Here is an 18,360-nt window from a genome sequence, read left to right as displayed (position 1 = left end):
TGATAGCAGTCAGGGGAGAGGATCAGGAACTCCTTCCCATGTTCTGGGAATTTTTCCATCCCTTCCTGCCTCAGCCCACCACTATTATCCATCTGATTGCTACAGTAGCTGCTATGGGAATGCAACTTGACCGTGATCCCCTCGCCATGGTTGTCTGGACCAGAGTTTGACAGCCAATCGTGGTACTTCCTTGAGAATTTGGAACTGGCCCATAGGTCATGAAGTTCAAGATCTGTGAGTAACCACGTAACTCAGGGCACACCAGAGAAGCAGAGAAAGTCATGTATGCGGAGAGAAAGGGAAGGAGGAGAGAGAGAAAGGATGGAGCAGGTAGGGTAGTGGGAGAAAAAGGAGAGATAAAGTCCTTAATGCATGTCCCTGTTTCCAAGTTATCACTAATGCCCAGTTGCATTCCTGTCCTCGAGTTCCGTGGATAGCCAGGTATCTTTACACTAGTTCCCCCCTTTAACTTAAGTTGGGTACAATTCCTATTTCTAATAACATCTCCCATGAGTTTCATTACACACACACACACATACACATATGCACACCCAAGAGATGATCTTAGCGTAGGAATATCAAAACTTAACTCTCCCGATGTCAGGGGATATGCGTTCGATCCCTGGTCTGGGAGGATTCCGCATGCCGCGGAGTAACTAAGCCTGTGGACCACAACTACTGAGCCTGCGCTCTAGAGCCCCCGAGCCACAACTACTGAAGCCCGCGTGCCTAGAGACTGTGCCCTGCAACAAGAGAAGCCACCGCAGTGAGAAGCACATGCACCGCAGCAAAGAGTAGCCCCCGCTCGCCACAGCTAGAGAAAGCCCGCGTGCAGCAACGAAGACCCAACACAGCAAAAAACAAACAAAATTTATTAAAAAAAATTGGGAGGAAAACTGACTTGATCTACAAAGTTATCATTAATATAAATGAACAAATTTGGTAAACAAAAAACCACTGTGCCATACTTGGTGCTATACTTTAGAAGAGATTTTTCATAGTGAAGGCTCACAAAAATGGAGAATCCTCCTTGTGCCATACCAGTCTCACCTGAAATAAAAATCTCCAGGAATAATGAATCTACACAAAGAAAAAGTATGAGCCACTTCACTGAAAAAGGGGGCTGCAGTGCCAGCCTTGCAGGTTCTGGCTTGATTTTATTGCTTTAGACAGCAAGGTAACTACCGAGAATCACCTTTGGTCTCTGGCCCTATAAAGATATATCAAAAGGAAAGGAAAAATATTTTGTCCTTCACTGGCAAATGGAGTTATGTTTTGGAGGCACAAGTGGCTAAAAGTTCAAGGTTTGTAAAAGTGGGTGCTGAATGAGTTTAATAAGCCATAGAAGAATCTGAACCTGCTAGGTTTATTCAAGGAAAACACCGCCAAATAACTGAAAAAGGTAAATATCAGGCTGATTGATGGGTTTTTAAAATGTCATGTGGTACATGTATTTGATTCATTCTCTCTCTCTCCAGAATTAAAACTTCCTAGATGATATGCATGGGTATGTCACAGGGCTGTCCCCAGCAGCCCTGTAAATGGTCTGTAAAAGGTCTTGGTCAGCATGAATGTCTGGGTTCTAATTATAAGAGGGTTTTCTGGGTATCTTACTTTAAGTGTTTTTTCCCACAAAGACAGTTGCTGCATCTGTTTTACAAGCCTGTCTTTTAGAAGGAATGGTTTAGTGCTTCTGGCACTGTGGCAATCTTCATAAACACACACACACACACACACACACACACACACACACACACCCCAAATCTCCGTTTAAAGTTAGACGATGGATATATCAAACATCTTTTCACTTTAGTGGCAAAGGTCTGGCACCCTGATGTTCTGATATTCTTTCCCTCTTTCTGTATTTTAAGGAAAGGCTGAAACTCTTGCCCAATGAGAAAGTTGTCTCATCTCTCCAGCAGATCTCTGCAAACAGGATTTATCCATTGCTTCAAGCTCCAAGTATGACACAGGTGTTTTATTTTGTTTTGTTTCCAAAAAACGGGTGTGTTCAGCACTGCCCCATGGAGGAGAAATTTAATTGTGTAATGGGCTCCTCAGGTGTGATCCACATCGTCGCAGGGCCTTCATGGACTGCTTGTCCATTTTGTTCCTCCATCCAGCTCACCTGTGATGACGGCTGAGTGTAGCAGAAAGAGCTTGAAGAGAAGGAAAGGGAAGGGCTGCAGGGAGAGAATGGGCCAAGCACAGTTTCTGGCCCATAGTGCTTATTAATTCATTCTGTAAACATTTATGGAAGCTACAGCATGTTAAGCGTTGTTCCAAGTTCTGAGGAAGAGTGATGGGAAAAACAAAAAACCCAAACACCGAAGTCTCTGCTCTCATCGATAAAGCTTATAACCTAGTGGCAGTTAAATGCTTGCAGAGTGAAGGGATGCCTAGATGCAGGGAGCGACAGCAGGGGTGAGAGCTGGGGGCAGCTCCAACTGCCCACTCTGTGTAACTGTAAGTACTGACTTACCCAAATCGACTTCACCATCCCAACTTTGGGAGTCCCGTCTCCGCGGAGCAAACTGTAACCCGCGTGTACTAGCATTCTCACTCTTATTTAAACTGTAAATTTAAAGTGCCCGGAGGGAGGGGAAAGGCTGAGGGTGCCTGCCTGGACTGGCGCTCGCCCGGCCTTCCCAGCATCCCCATGACCTTTAAGCCGCTCAGTGGAAACCTCCCCAAGAGAACCACCAGGTGGCACCTGTCAGGCGCAGATAGGGAGAGTCATTCTCCCCACACCCCAGCCAACCGGAATAGCCAGGCTGTGCGCCTTCGCCAGTGGGCTTGTTGGCGAGGCAGAAGGGGAGTGTTAGCCTCGGTTCAAACTGCGCGATTACGTACCCTGTTTTCCCCACACCCGAAACACGCAGAGTGTAGACCTGTCCCCACACGCCCGGGCTGCCAAAGGGGCATCATACGCTTGTTGGAAGCGGCTCGGCCTCAGTCACCGCGCCGCGACTTGGGGGCTGGAGGTGGGTGGCCGTGGGCTGCGCCAAGTTGGAAGCCTCCCCAGTGTCCAGGTCTCCTCCGCCCGACCTCATCCCGGGCCAAGGCGGAGGAGTGGCACGAGAGACGGGACCCAGGGCGGTGGCAGGCAGAAGTCCGGTGACGCGGGACACCGCCTCCCCCTCTCCTCCCTCCACCTCCCGGGTCTGAGCCCGGGTCCGGGGCGCCTCCTCCCGCCGGTTAAAAACCGTGTGGTTTCCGCGGCCCCGGCCGCAGCCTGGCGGCCTCGGGTCACCTCTCCCCACCGCTCCGCAGCGGCGCTCCCAGCAGCCCAGGCTGGGGACCGTCCCCGCTGGCAGAGGGGCCCAGCAGAAGGTCGGGGTGCGGGGTGGCCGCACCCGGAGCAAGCGTGTTGGGGTCATTTCGGTTTGGGCGGCCGGGTCACCAACTCCACTCCATCGGTAGGTAGCGGAAAGCGAGCTGCGCCAGTTGCGCGACGGTCGCTGCTGTCGCCGCCTCTATTCGGCCGCCGGTGACATTGGGAGGAGACCGCTGGTAACGGGCGGAGGAGGAGGAGGAAGAGGAGCAGGGAAGGGTGGCGTGGGGGGACAGAAAGTAGCGATTGTGCCAGGGGGCGTGTGAGCAGCCGGAGAGGCGGCCGCGCCGGTGACAAGTTCTCCGGGGCGCGCGCGGCGGGGCGGGGAGCGAGCGGGGAACGAGCGGTGAGCGCGGCGAGCGCCGGGAGCCGGAGGGAGGCGCGGGAGCCTCGGGGAGCCGCCTCCAGCGCCCCGCGCCCTGCGCCGCCGCCGCCGCGCCGCCGGCTCGTCTCCTCCGGGTTCCCAGCCCCGGGTGCTGAGGCTCCGGTCTATAAATAGCAGGTTACAGCTCCCGCTGGCGCGCACAAGCTCACCCGCGAACGCCGGAAAGTCAGGCTCAAAGTGCTGCTGCCGCTGCCGCCCCCTACTCCGCCTCCGGGAGAGGTAATTACCCGCCGGGGCTCCGAGGGCTCGGCGGGGGCTTCGGCAGGGTGGCCTGGGGGCCGGTGGGGGACTCGCGAGGCGTTCGAGCGGGTCTGAGAGCGCGGGGGCGGGCGAGGGGGGGGCGGGGAGCCGGTCTGTTTGGCATCAAGTTTCTCAGCCTGGCGGCCCCGATAGCCCCATGCAGCCCTCGCTCCTGAGAGGTGTGGTGTGCTGTCTCTCCCGGGCTGCCGGGGTTCCCCTGACACCCTTGGACCCTGTGGCCGGGCGCCCCTTGGCCGGGCCGCGCGCAGGTTCAGGTTCACCGTCACCCTCGCCCCCTCACGCTCACTCTGTGGGCCCCGCGTAACTCTGAGCTCTGGCCTCACTGACCTTCCAAGGCGGCGCCCGCCCACCCTCGCGGTCTTTTTGGAGAGGCTGCGGTGGCCCGGGGGACTCGCTCTCCACCGCCTCCCGGCCGCTAACCTGCCGCCGCCGCCCGCCTCGGGAGAAGTCGTCTTCGAGGCGAGCGGGTGGGGGTGGGGTGGGAGTAAGGGAGACTGATACTGGGGTCTCCATTGCCCCATGGTTCGGTGTTTCCTAAGGAGCCCCCTCTCCATGGCCACCCCCAGCCCTCTCCCGGCAACTCGTTCCGGCAGAGAAGCCCGGTGCGTCTCTTCCTGGCCACCGAGCACCTCTTGTCCTGCCCCAGAGAGGTCTCATTTTTAAAGGGGTTCGACAGCGAGGGGCCGTGGCTGGAGGGCGGTGGGGGGCCGTGGTCGTGGGGCTGGCGTGGGGAAGTCATTGTTTGGCGTCTGACAGCTGCGCTGCAGGGTCTGCGAGCTCTCTGGCACCTTTGGCAGGGAGGGCCCAGGCCGGGGATGTTAGGAGCCAGGGGCTGGTTCCTGAATGGACTTTCAGGCTTGTAGCTGGGACTAAGATCGGGATGCTGGAGCCCCACGTATCTGCTTTTGCCCCTCCCTATGCCTCTGAACTCGCCTCTCTTTTGGGGAGTGGTGTCTGCCCCTACACGGTGGAGAGGCACCGGCAGTTTCTGTTTGGGGACAAGAGGTTTATAAAGGTGAGGATGTGCATAGTGATTAGGTTGCTGCTGCTGCCGCCCCAAACTTACTGGAAAAACCCGAGAGGGTGTTTTCTATTACTCTTGTTTTAATGATGCAGATTAACTTTGCCTGTCTCCCCCCCAATCCCCTCCGCCCGGAACGAGGTTTCCTCCCTCTTTCTGAGGTGTGTTATTTGAGGTCATTACATTTTATGACTCCAGGTGTTACATTTTACATATCTCCTTCCTCTCAGTGTGACAGAACGTGTTTGTAAAGGTGTGGCGCTATAAAATAAGTGGAAGCCTGGAAGACAGAGGGTAGATTGTCTTCTTTCCCTCGAGACGGGCACTAGACAGCCCATTGGTGTAGGTGTAGGACTACATTTCCAAGACCTTGGCTTGTCATAGGAGTTTTCTTAAGGGTTCTGGGCCAGCAGTAGTAGTAATCTGACGATGCTAAGGCAGCATATAAGGTGCAAGGAACCACCGACAGGGCAGCTGGCTAGTGCAAGAAGTTGAGTAAAAAGAGGACTGGGTAAGTGGGCACTGTCTCACTTAATAGACAAAGAAACGCATGATCTTGTGTTCCTTTGTGATATACCCCAGTAGAGCATTGATGTGAAATCAGAGTAAATGATCAATGGCTTTGTAATACGTACTTGACCGTTAAAAATTGAACCTCTTGGATTTGTAGTAACGTAAAACGCGACGGCAATGGAATGCTTTTCCAATGTATTTCTCTAAAATGTGATTTAGAGCATTGTCCTTGAAAGGTTATGAGAGTCTAGATCCTCAGTGTCTTTCAGAAACTTATGTGCTGCTTGAAATACTGCTCTTATTTTTGAAGAATATTCTCTGTGATTAGGCAAATCAATATTTATTTGTGTTAAATTAATGACCAGTTAGGATGTACGTATTTATAACGGTGTTTTGTTTTTGATCCGTTGATAAAGTATAAGAAAAACCAGATAGACCAAGTTTACTCTTGTTCCTCCAGCTGTTTAAAGAAGCACATGGTCAAAGTTATAGGCAGAAAGTACTTTCCAAATGTTGGGTTTGAGCTTCACTTTGGGGATGCAAATCGACTCAATGACTTCATTCCCCGTAAGATTTTTGTCAAAATACTCATAACACAGACTCATCAGTTAAATTTGATTATAAAATAATGCTATTATATTTGAGTGTTGTGAAATGGAAAACTCATTAAGCTTAGGGAAAAGCCAGATATTTGTTCTAAATTGTGCAGATTGAAAGCAGTTCATTTCCTTTCTGAGACCTGGGAGTTTCTTCTAGTACAAGTAATGTTAATTCGCACATGGGTGACAGAGGCTACTTTCACTACTTTGAGGCAAAACCCAAGAGGGCAGTTCTCATAAAGACAAAGAAAAAAGTGCAAACTGATCTCATATCTCTTAGCAACTGAACAGATGTCAGTTGTCAGGTAATACCTGACATCTGAGAATACAAAGTTAAAAAAGTTATGAAATAATTAGTGAGCAAAATGCTTACTGAATATCTGTTACATTTTCTTATTTCATAGTGCACAAGCCCCGCCAGTACTAATATTAGAAATACAGATATCATAATTTTTGTAATCTGTGTGGAATAAATTCTTGTCTTTCATAACCATGGGGATTTTAATCGCTAGAAATGTGCTGTTTTAAATAATCTCAAGTTTAATGTTAATTTGAAAGCTGTATCTGTCTCTTCTGTATTCTGTACCTTAATTTTTCAATGTGTTCTATCTGTCTTTCTAAAGCCCTAGGGAATGTGCTTCATAGCCACTTTGTTACTACTTTTTAATATTGAGTTAGAAATCTTTGATCATAAAGCTCTTTAGGATACACAAGTATACATACTTTCATATTCAGGCTAAGAAATGAGGTTATTAGACAAATAATTTCAGTTTAAACATTTATTTTTAGATAAATCCGAATGATAATGCCATGATTGCATTTTAGTGTGCAAGATGCCATAGCTTTTGTTTTCCAAAACTTTAAATGCAGTATTGATACCTAGAAACGCATTAAGATATGGGAGAAAATGTTAAGGAATCTTGAGAGTCCCAGGCATTATTATCATTTGAATCAAGCCTTGTTAGTTCACTTACTTTATATGTTTTCATGACCTTGTCGACCAGTAGGAGCATTTGAAAAGGCTTATGAAGTATTATTATTATAATTATCTCATTTGTATACCTGCAACTGCTGTGGGATTTTTCTTATATAAGGGACAGTTGTAACCACTATCTTATGTCCTAGAAGTATCTTGTTAGTACATGGTATAGCATAAGGCCAGTGGAATATCTAAGAGCTGCAACTTCAGACTTTGTTTTTCCAATTGACTTTGTAATTTTATCGAACACTGATAGATGTAATCCCAACACAGTGTGAAGAATTGGATTTCAATGTAATATGTGTTCTTAAATCATGTTTTCCAAACTGAGTTTCTTACATTGCAATATTTTGAGTAAGTTCTGTCTTCTGCATTGGCAGCCATGCCAACTAGGTGTCCTAATTGTGTGGAGAGGCCTCAAAATAGCTCTATGCAGAGCTAAGTGGAATAGACTTGGCAGTATTCATTTGGTTAAGCTGATTAAAGGAAGTAGTGAGAAGTTGTCTAGATCATGTGGCTGTGATCAGAGATTCCTTTGGGAATTATCCAAATTAATGATTTCAAGGGGATGGAGGCAACAGTTCCCTCAAAGGTGAACTCCCTCCTTCTCCCCCTCCCTCCCTCCCTCCCTTCCTCCCTTCCTTCCTTCCTTTCCTTCCATCGATTTGTATCTTACCTATCTTTCTTTTTCTACCTGCCTTTCTGGTTGTTAAAATGAAGCACTGCAACAGGCTTGATGTAGAAATTACTGAGCTATGTGCTCTATTTTCGACATTGCAAAGGATGGAGAGAAGTTTGTGGGATATACAGGCGGCCTTAATACTCACTCTGAATTTGAATTATCGGATTAATGACAACAATGAAAAATGTCTTCCAAGAGCAACATAAAATATAGTTCTTTAAAATTTCCATATATGAGTTGTTTTAATATATCATGTATTTATAAATTATAAGTACTTTAAAAGGAGAAACAGATTTTTATGTGTCTCAAAACGGAGTGTGATTTTTAAAAAGTTAAGCAGCAATGATTTAAAGGGAATCCTCTGAGCATTTTTCATTATAACAAACTTAATTGACAGAAATATGAGTCTTTCACCTTGCACCTTAGTTCTTAAAATAGGTAGCTACAGTGCATTAAGTAGACCAAACTGGGGGCTACCATTGTAGAATACAGTGAAGCAAATAAAATGCACTCCCTTACCCATAGCAAAGTTCTCTATAGCAACCCTTTCTTTAATCCAGTCTTTCAAACCTTTCTCATTTCATTTTCTTGGGGCTTTACTCTTCTAGCCAAAAGATCAGAGATGAGCCTGAGCAATTAGCACAACCAAACCACAAAAATTATTCACCGCTGGGAAAATAAAGTAGAACTAAAAACCCGTGACATCTTAAATTGAAGTAATAACCTGTAGATGAGGGGAGATTATAGCTATGACCTTAAGAAAGCTTGAAAGTATCCTTAGTGATTATTTAACATCCTACAAAGCCCTTTTGAACATTTTCATATACCAAACTTGCTAGATAACCACATATTCCACTTGGAGCACTGGCGTATATCACATTCATAATAGAATATGCTCCATACTTGCTGCACAGTATTAAAAAAAAGTCACCCTTTAAAAAAATTTCATGTCTTCATTAACAAAACCCATCACTTTTTATATTTACTAATCTAATCAGACCTTTTTTACCTAAATTTATGAGACAGGGATGATTTTATGGGATGTATAATTTCATTTCTCCCTAATAGCTTTCTTCTCTTGAAGCAGTTATAAATAAATATGTTCCAGAGCTACCTTTTTGGATAAATTTGCTTGAAAATACAGCGTTTCCACTTTCCTGAAGGCGTCCATTGTGCATTTGGAGTGAAAGAGACAGCACTAGGTGGCAGTGTGCAATGCTTAGTAGCCTTGGGTCTTTTTAATTGCAATATATTCATTATTAAAGCTATTCTTTTACACAGAATTTATTTATGTCACGGGCGAGCTAATGAAATTAAAATCAACAGGCAGCTAAATCCTTAGCAGTATATGTAGAAGACCTATTGTTTGTAATACTTTAAAGATTTAATTGTAATATTTAACACACACTGATTTTTTTTTTTTTTTAATGTTATTTATTTATTTATTTTTGGCTGTGTTGGGTCTTCGTTTCTGTGCGAGGGCTTTCTGTAGTTGCGGCGAGCGGGGGCCGCTCTTCATCGCTGTGCGCGGGCCTCTCACTATCGTGGCCTCTCTTGTTGTGGAGCACAAGCTCCAGACGTGCAGGTTCGGTAGTTGTGGCTCACAGGCCCAGTTGCTCCGTGGCATGTGGGATCTTCCCAGACCAGGGCTCGAACCCATGTCCCCTGCATCGGCAGGCAGATTCTCAACCACTGCGCCACCAGGGAAGCCCCAACACGCTCTGCTTTTATGTGGGGTCTGCTCATGTGAGAAATTCTTAGCAATTAATTCAACTAAACGTGCCAGAATTCTGCTTATGACTGGGTAAGAAAAAGGTAAAGACAAAATTAAGTGAACATGTTAGAACTCCTCCCCACCCCAGTATAGTCTTTCTAAAACAGACATTGTATTAACCATTTGCATTTTAATCCTAATCCTCTCATTACACAGGCTGAGCAAATTCTTTTTTCTAGGTGTTGAAGGCTATTATTCTTAATTTTTCCTCTATCTTATAGCCCTTGGGACAATGCAAAAAAGAAAAAAAAGTGCAGGTTGTCTCCCTGACACTTCAGCAGTTCCCTAATGTCCTCTGTAATAGTGATGGCCTGGCCATCACAGTGACCAAATTGTATTAGCCGCGTAGCACTGTAATTTACTTTATTGTGACAGCTGAGATTTATCCAAACCATTTCTTCTTGGTTTATCTGGATGTCAGCATCCCTTTCTTTGGCTGAATGACTAAATCATGGGCCATGGCAGAATTAAAATTTATTCCATCCTTCGTGCACCAGAATGGGTCCCATGCATTGTGTAGCCACCTGATTGGAACCTCCTCAAGATCAACATGGTAGGTGTTTCAAACCATGTTCACTGGATGGGGCAGTTGTGGGAATGGAAACCAAGGGAAAAATTAATCAACATAAATTGGCATAATTAAGAAATATACTTCTTTTAAAAGACTTTTTAGTACTATGTAAAATTTTAAACATAATAAAAAATAGTACAATGAACTCTTGTGTTCCCACCAGCCAACTTTAGTTAATTGTCAAATCATGGCCATTCTTGTTTCATCCTCAATCTCACTCGCTTTTCCCCTTTCTGCAGTTTTGGGAAGCAAATCCTAGAAATTATATCAAAGGAAATATACTTGTGAAGCAGTTATTTATAAAAATAGGTATCGTATGAAGGGCAATTTAAAAAAAATTACTAAAGTAAGAACACTACATATTTCAACTAAAAAATTAGGAATCTTAGCATTAGTTAAATTATGCACAAATTATGAATGTTTCTGGAAAATATGGCAGACTATATAATTAAGGAATCGATTTCAACTTAGGTTCTATGTCGTATTTTTTTAATCAACGAAAGTGTGCAGTAATGTTCCTTGAACATGGTAGGTAGTACATGCTTGATAAACCAATGACTACATTAGGTTTCTTAGATTAAAACAAATACTGACTGTCTGCATACCTCGTCACTACAGTTCTCTTATGTAACATTTTACTTCTAAAGAGGCAGACACTGTAGACAACAGCAGCCCCTTGGCATGCGAGAATTTAGTTTGCATGAGTCAAGATTTTACCAGCTGTCTTAAATTACTTACACGTAGTAATCTATAATTTTGCTGAAGTGTGAATTTAAATCACACAGTCCTGGAAACTGGCCTTGCAGTGAATGAGCCCAGCCAGTGGCCCAGTGGTCATACCTCCAGGTGATTTTATGCTCTAGGTAACATAGCACTTCACTTTCTAGAGCTAGTTATCCTTGGTGAGTGTGTTTGAGAATTTGGCAATCTGAGAAATCGTTTGGTCCTCCCCTTTGAAAATGTCATGAATCTCCTAAAATATACCTGTTAGATTTTGTGTTGAGTTGAAATTCTAAATGAGTAGGATTTTTTCAGATTTCAAAAAATTGACAACCGTTAATGTATAAATCATTATGATATTATGTGTCTAAGAGAAAATATAATTCCATGGTAGAGAAAACAAGTATTTTGTATCCAAAGGGTTTAAGCCATGCCATACTTTTCATATGTAAAAATTATATAGGGAACACAGGCCCTGTATAATTTTCTTAATACTAGACACATAATTTTTTTCACTTTTTTGAAATTTACTATAATGTTTTCTTTCCTGGGCTGTGTTTTAAAGACTGCCTCCCAATTTATTCATGCTATTCATATTCCTATTTCTCACTTTATATTTTGGGTGGGAGTGAAGAATGGTACATACTCAGAATAGTGTAACAAGAAATAATTGAGCCAGTTGGCTTCCAGTTGATTTTTTTTTCTACTCATTTTTTTTTCCAGATTATAAATGTAATAGATCTCCATTGAAAAAATTTTGGCAAGTAGAGAAAAGTCTAAGGAGGCAGAAAAAATCATCCAAGGATGTATTTTTAGTGTTTTATCATATTTCTTTCTAGAATCCTGTGATTCTTTCTAAATTTTGTGATTCTTCTACAAAAGTTGAGATTATAGTACGTGCATGCATGTGTGTGTGTGTGCGCGAAAATGTCTTGATGTTTTTTTCCACTTAGAATTCTGTTGTTCAGTTCAGTTTAGAATTTGATTGAGCACCTACTATGTGCCAGGTACTATGCTAAACTCTTTTCTGGTTTACAGCAATGAATAAAAAAGAAAATCACTTTTCCTGTGCCTGTAAATGCTGCTCTAACCTTTTCTTTTCTTTTTTTGTTTTTAATTGTCATCTGGTAGTTAGGCATACAAATCATTATCATTTGTTTAGCCATCCTTGCAACTTTGACTTTTTGGCATTTTTTTGGCTTTTTTTTTTGGCATTTTTCTCCTGTTAACACACTGTGATGAATCTTTTCTGTATGACCTCATTTTCTAATATCCCTTGTCTATCATTTTTACTATTTTCTTAGGAATGATTCCTAGAAATAGTATTCTGGATAAAAAGTATAAACCTTTAAAAATTTCCTTATACAAATTGCCAAACTGCTTTTTAGAAAGACTGCACCCATTTTCATTCTCCCTGGAAGTACATAAGTCAAATCTCCATCCTCACCAGCACTGAGGGATATGATTATTTTTTATTAAGTTTGTTAATTGGAATGAGGAGGATGATTTTAACAACATCAACCACAACAAGAAAACTTATTGTGCACCTCATGCAGCCCATTCATCAAGCAAGACCTTTATCTATATTATCTCATTTAAACTTTGCAACAACTGTAGGAGGAGGACAATGTTACCATCCCATTTTAAAGGTTAGGAAATTTATATTTTGAGAGGTTAAGTGGCTACCCCAAAGTCACACAGCTGGTAAGTGGTCGAATTGGGTCTTGGACCAAGACTGATTTTACTGGAAAGTCTAGGCTTTAAAGTACTGCATTCTTCTACTATTGTTTTTTTGTTTTGTTTTGTTTTTGCGGTACGTGGGCCTCTCACTGTTGTGGCCTCTCCCGTTGCGGAGCACAGGCTCCGGATGCGCGGCCACGGCTTACGGGCCCAGCCGCTCCACGGCATGTGGGATCTTCCCGGACCGGGGCATGAACCCATGTCCCCTGCATTGGCAGGCGGACTCTCAACCACTACGCCACCAGGGAAGCCCTCTGCTATTGTTTTATTAAGTGAGCCTGAACATTTTGTTGTTGTTTCAAAGCTCCAAATTTTTAAATTTGATTTATTTATATATATTTATTTTAATTGAATTATACTTGATTTACAGTGTGTTAGTTTCAGGTTATGGCAAAGTGCTTCAGTTATACATATATATATATATTCTTTTTCAGATTCTTTTCCATTATAGGTTATTACAAGATATTGAATAATGTTTCCTGTGCTATTGACTAGGTCCTTGACATTTGAGGCTGAACATTTTTGAGATGCTTATTTTCATTGGTACTTTATTTTAAATATTAATTTATATTTTTAGCTTTTTTGCATATTGGGACCTTGGTTTTCTTTTCATCGATTTTAGTGTTCTTTATGATACTGTCTTTTTGTCATTTATGTTATCTGTATTGCTTTTCTTTCTTTTAACATATGAAAGTTGAAAATGTGTGGGTTGTTAAGTTGAATGTCATATTTCTCCCATTTTCTTTTTTTGCTTAGATAATACTTTCTCATTTATAAAACAGATTAGCATTTACCTAAATTATTCTTCCCCTAAAACAATTTACCATCTAATTCTTTAATGATTTTCTTTATCACTTTTCCACCCAACATTGTTTTGGTGTATGGTGTGAGATAAGAATTAAATTAATTTCCCTCCTAATAATATTTTTCTGCAGCAGTTTTTGAATAATGCATCCATTTCCCACTTATTTGTGATTCTATCACATCATGTTATCTAATTCTAGAGGTAAACACACACACACACACACACACACACACACACACACACACACGCACACTCCCACATAGTGGGTTTCTGGTTCTGGTATACTTGCTTCATTCTAGTATTCTGTCAGTATTTTTATTAATATTACACAGGTTTAGATGTTGTTATTTGCTTAATACCCGGTAGTATTGATACTCTCTTCTTGTTTATTTTTCTGTAGCTTTTAAGACATTCTCACTGATATTTCTTCTGGACTCTTTCTAGAATAACTTGGAAAAGTTACCCCCACATATTTTTAGATTTTAATTGAAATTTGAGTGTATAAATGGAATTGAGGAGAATTGGCAACTTAATGGGATTTAGTCTTCTTGTAAGTAACCTGGTGTGCCTCTCAGTACAGTTTTGATTTGGAGGGTTTTTCATGCTATATGTAAGAGCTTGTTTTAGACATCAGTCATTCTAAGTATTTTCCTTTTTCAGGATTCATTCTTCAAACTGACCAGGGAATTAGGGAGCATGCCCCATGCCCCATGGGCCCACCTTAGCTTTGCCCATTCCTGTTCATGTGTTGGGCTTAATGGCATCTCACTGTCCAGGAAAGGGAGGGGCACACGAGGCTTGAAAGCTTCTCTTTCCCATTACTGGTCCACAGCCTTGCTCTAAACATATGTTTATTTAAAATTATTTTACTTAAATTAGCCTAAGAAGATACATTCAGTATAAATATTTAAAATATCAAAATGTGAGTTCTACTTCTTCAACAGCTCACCAAGGAAGTATCATAAAATTGTCCCAAAATTTGTAATACCTGTAACTCAAAAAAATATAATCCGGCAAACATTGCTCAGTTTGATATTTGGTTTCCAGTTGTCAAATCTGGTGAAAGTACCTCGAAGATCATCAGTTTGGGCCCATTACAATGGAGCGGCAGGGTTGGGTCACTAGCCTGAGGCTATAGCTCATTTGTTTGGGTCTGTGCTCCAGTTATAGAGCTTTAAAAAAAAATGAATATCCAGAAAGAGTTTTGTACACACAATTTGTTTATGTCTTTTTAAAATGCTGCATAGCTATGTGCTCCATCTCTCTTCCGTTGACCCTGGTGTCAATGGAAAAATAAAACAATTTGCTTATTGGAATCATGCAGAAGAGAAAGCCTTGCTTTTATGAACATGAGTCCTCCAGGTTTTCTTGAAGCTGAGACTTGTTTAGCTCAGGCTAATGGACCCCGCATCTGCTGGTGCCCTGTCTCAGGAAGCTGCAGATAGACAAGTGGGAGAAATATTGTGTGTGTGTGTAGGCATCTTCAGGCCTGCCCATGCATACCCCCAATTCAGTTATATTATTTTCAATGGCAGTTCTTCTGCGTAGTGGAACTTTGCATGTAAGTTACATTCAAGTTACAAGCATCAGATTGTGGTAAGAACCACGTTCATCTCTCTGTTTAAAACTGTGAGGACTTCCCCATAGATGGGTCACTAAGTCAGATCCTACTAACATCCACTTTCCATTTCATAGACTAGATCATTGAGCTCAACAACAAGTGAAAGCAAGTGAAAAGCTTATGATTTGCTTCTGTTAAGACTTTCTAATTTCCATGCTTAGGTTTCTGTATTTCTTTTCAGTTGAATGCTTGAAGCAACAATGCGCTAGCAGTGATGAAAATCCTCTCGAAGCCTCAGGAGAGTTTTTCTCCCACTGGTTTACATTTCCCTGTCAAAATTTCTCAGGTAATGTGATACTGAGAAAGAGTGCGTGAGAGAGAAAAAGATCAGCCATCATAGACAGGGCAGGACAAAGACATTGCAATGGGGTCGTAACTCATATGACACTTATCTTGGGATTCTAACCCATACAGATCTATATCTCCATAGTGTTTTCTGCATCCAGCACATAAACACTAATTGTAATTTTAAAAATGATTTTAAAAATCACTGAAAAATACTGTCTTAGTTCAAGAAGACACCTCTAGTTTAACTGTTTCCCTGCACCATTTTAGGATGACCAAGGTTTTATTTATATATTTATTTATTTGATTGAAATATAGTTGATTTACAATGTTTTGTTAGTTTTTGCTGTACAGTGACTCAGGTATACATATATATATTCTTTTTAAAATATTCTTTTCCATTATGGTTTATCATAGGGTTTTGAATATAGTTCCCTGTGCTGTACTGTAGGACCTTGTTGTTTATCCATTGTATATATGACAGCTTACGTCTGCTAACCCTGAACTCCCACTCCATCTCTCACCTAACCCCCTCCCCCTTGGCAACCTGTTCTCTGTGAGGATGACCAATGTTTTGATATGCTCAGGGATGGTGGGTTTCAGTGCTGAAACCTGGAGAGACCTGGGCAAATGGGCTGGTTGGTCACCTTATCATCACAAACACGTTTGAAAAGTATAGAGAGATTAACAGGTAGAAGTTTTCAAATAATCTGTTGTGCTCAGTAGAAAGGAGAGAGAGTTTTTGGTACGTGAAAGTGCTACTTGAACATTCTATGAATAATAATCACCCCAGGATGATACAAAATCTGGACTCAGGTTCTTTTCTGGCAGAAACTGGATATTTTTTATTTATGTACTTATTTATTCATAATTTATTCCCTGCACCCTTCCAAAAATGATTTGAGATGGTTTACAGTAAAACAACATATAAAGATACTGCGTTTTTACAGCAGTTCAATACTAATGCAAACGATATATTTTGGAGCTTGACTAAAAGTACCACGCCTTAAAAATGAAATTTGATATTATGAATACTAACCAGTACGAGGTCTGAGGTACTCTAGGTAGAAACACATATGGGGACTTTTAAAAATCACTACCCAAATCCCATGATTTTGGATAAAAATGTAGCAATTTTTTGAGCAATGATTTGATGTTGTAAGGTTCCCACCAGACAGTCTGGGTGAGCTATTGTGGGGAGGGCCCAATAGACAAGAATTCTGAGCCATCCGAACAGGACTGGCGGCTTTCTTTCACAGGCATGTTTTTGATTCTGTCTCCATACATTCTAGCTTTAAACACATTTGTGTTGCATTGAAAAGACGGTTGCATTTATTAAAAAGACCTACCTATAAGACTTCGTTCCTCCAAATCTAGACTGTAGTGATTTGGGGAAAGTCATTGTAATCTACCTGAGCCTGTTTTCTCATCTATTAAGTACAGATAATAATAACTATCTCAGATTTGAAGTGAGAATTAAGTGGGACTGTATACAAAAACTATAAATTACAATTTATAAAATATACTATAAAAGCATGGTATTAAATATATTGACAACCACTAACGTGATTATTATTCTGTTATAGCCTATACTCAGAATGATGATTTGGCACTCAGTTACAGCTTGACATGTAACCAAGAAAACTATATAGATTCAGTGTCCACTCTGATGAATTTTAAGCCATAGCCTCCTATCCTAATCTGTAAACTGGTTCATGAACACCCACCTTGCAAAGATGTTATGAGGATTAAATACAATAAGGGATGTAAAGCACACAGTGTCAGGCCACAGTAAGTCTTCAATGAGGAGTAAGTCTTCAAGCTATTTTATTACTGTGATTAATAGTTTTTATTTTATATGAATGAATGAGGAATTGAGATATTAGAGTTATCTGATACTGTATTTTCTAAACTTTTAACAGTAGAATTTTAAATGAAATCTAAAATCTCAGTGTAGAAAGTACACATACAAACCATATTTTATTAGCATAGATGCATTTTGTAAGTTCACATTTTAAAAATATGCTTATTGATAAGGTCAATCAATGAAAACAAGGAGGTTCCTTTGCTGAACACAAATATGCAGACTTTGTGCTGATAGATAATATTTGAGCAATTATGTCTGCTCCATCATGTAATATATTTTTTTACTTGTTTTACTTGTTTTCTTTCCTTTTTAAAATTTGGTGTCTTTATTTGGTTTTGGTTTATTTGGTATTTTTATTTTGTGCCTTTGTTTGGTTTATACAGTTCCTTCCTCTAGATTGCAAATGTCTTTTTTTTTGTATTTATATATATGATTTTTAAATATTTATTTATTTAAAAAATTAATATTTATTGGAGTATAGTTGCTTTACAATGTTGTGTTAGTTTCTGCCATACAGCAAAGCAAATCAGCTATATGTATACACGTATACATATATCCCCTCTTTTTTGGATTTTCTTCCCATTTAGGTCACCACAGAGCATTGAGTAGAGTTCCCTGTGCTATATGGTAGGTTCTCATTAGTTATCTATTTTATACACAGTAGTGTATATATGTGAATCCCAATTTCCCAATTCATCCCACCCCTCCTTCCCCCCTTGGTATCCATATGCTTGTTCTCTACCTTTGTGTCTGTATTTCTGCTTTGCAAATAAGTTCATCTGTATCATTTTTCTAGATTCCACATACAAGTGATATCATACGACATCTGTTTTTCTCTTTCTGACTGACTTCACTCTGTATGACAGGCCACCCACATCTCTGCAAATGACACAGTTTTGTTCCTTTTTATGGCTGAGTAATATTCCAGTGTATATACATACCACATCTTCTTTATCCATTCCTCTGTTGATGGATACAGATGAACTTCCATGTCCTGGCTATTGTAAATAGTGCTGCAATGAACATGTGTCTTTTTGAATTATGGTTTTCTCTGGATATATGCCCAGGAGTGGGATTGCAGGATCATATGGTAGTTCTTTTTTTAGTTTCTTAAGGAACCTCCATACTGTTCTCCATAGTGGCTGTATCAATTTACATTACCACTAACAGTGTAAGAGGGTTCCCTTTTCTCCACACCCTCTC

At 41.4% G+C, this 18,360-nt stretch overlaps 1 protein-coding gene across 1 annotated transcript in view; it reads left to right on the top strand.

Moving 5' to 3' along the window:
* The first annotated feature begins 3,814 nt into the window (after positions 1–3,814).
* The window catches only part of INPP4B (inositol polyphosphate-4-phosphatase type II B), a 725,833-nt gene continuing 711,287 nt past the window's right edge, over positions 3,815–18,360 (top strand). Inside the window, exon 1 of the mRNA XM_049709519.1 lies at positions 3,815–3,938. The gene's annotated coding sequence lies outside the window, so the exon portion shown is untranslated. The remainder of the gene's footprint in view (positions 3,939–18,360) is intronic.

This window comes from Orcinus orca, chromosome 4 (genome assembly GCF_937001465.1).
Source record: "Orcinus orca chromosome 4, mOrcOrc1.1, whole genome shotgun sequence".
Classification (NCBI taxonomy): domain Eukaryota; kingdom Metazoa; phylum Chordata; class Mammalia; order Artiodactyla; family Delphinidae; genus Orcinus; species Orcinus orca.
This window is presented reverse-complemented; position numbering and strand designations above follow the sequence as displayed.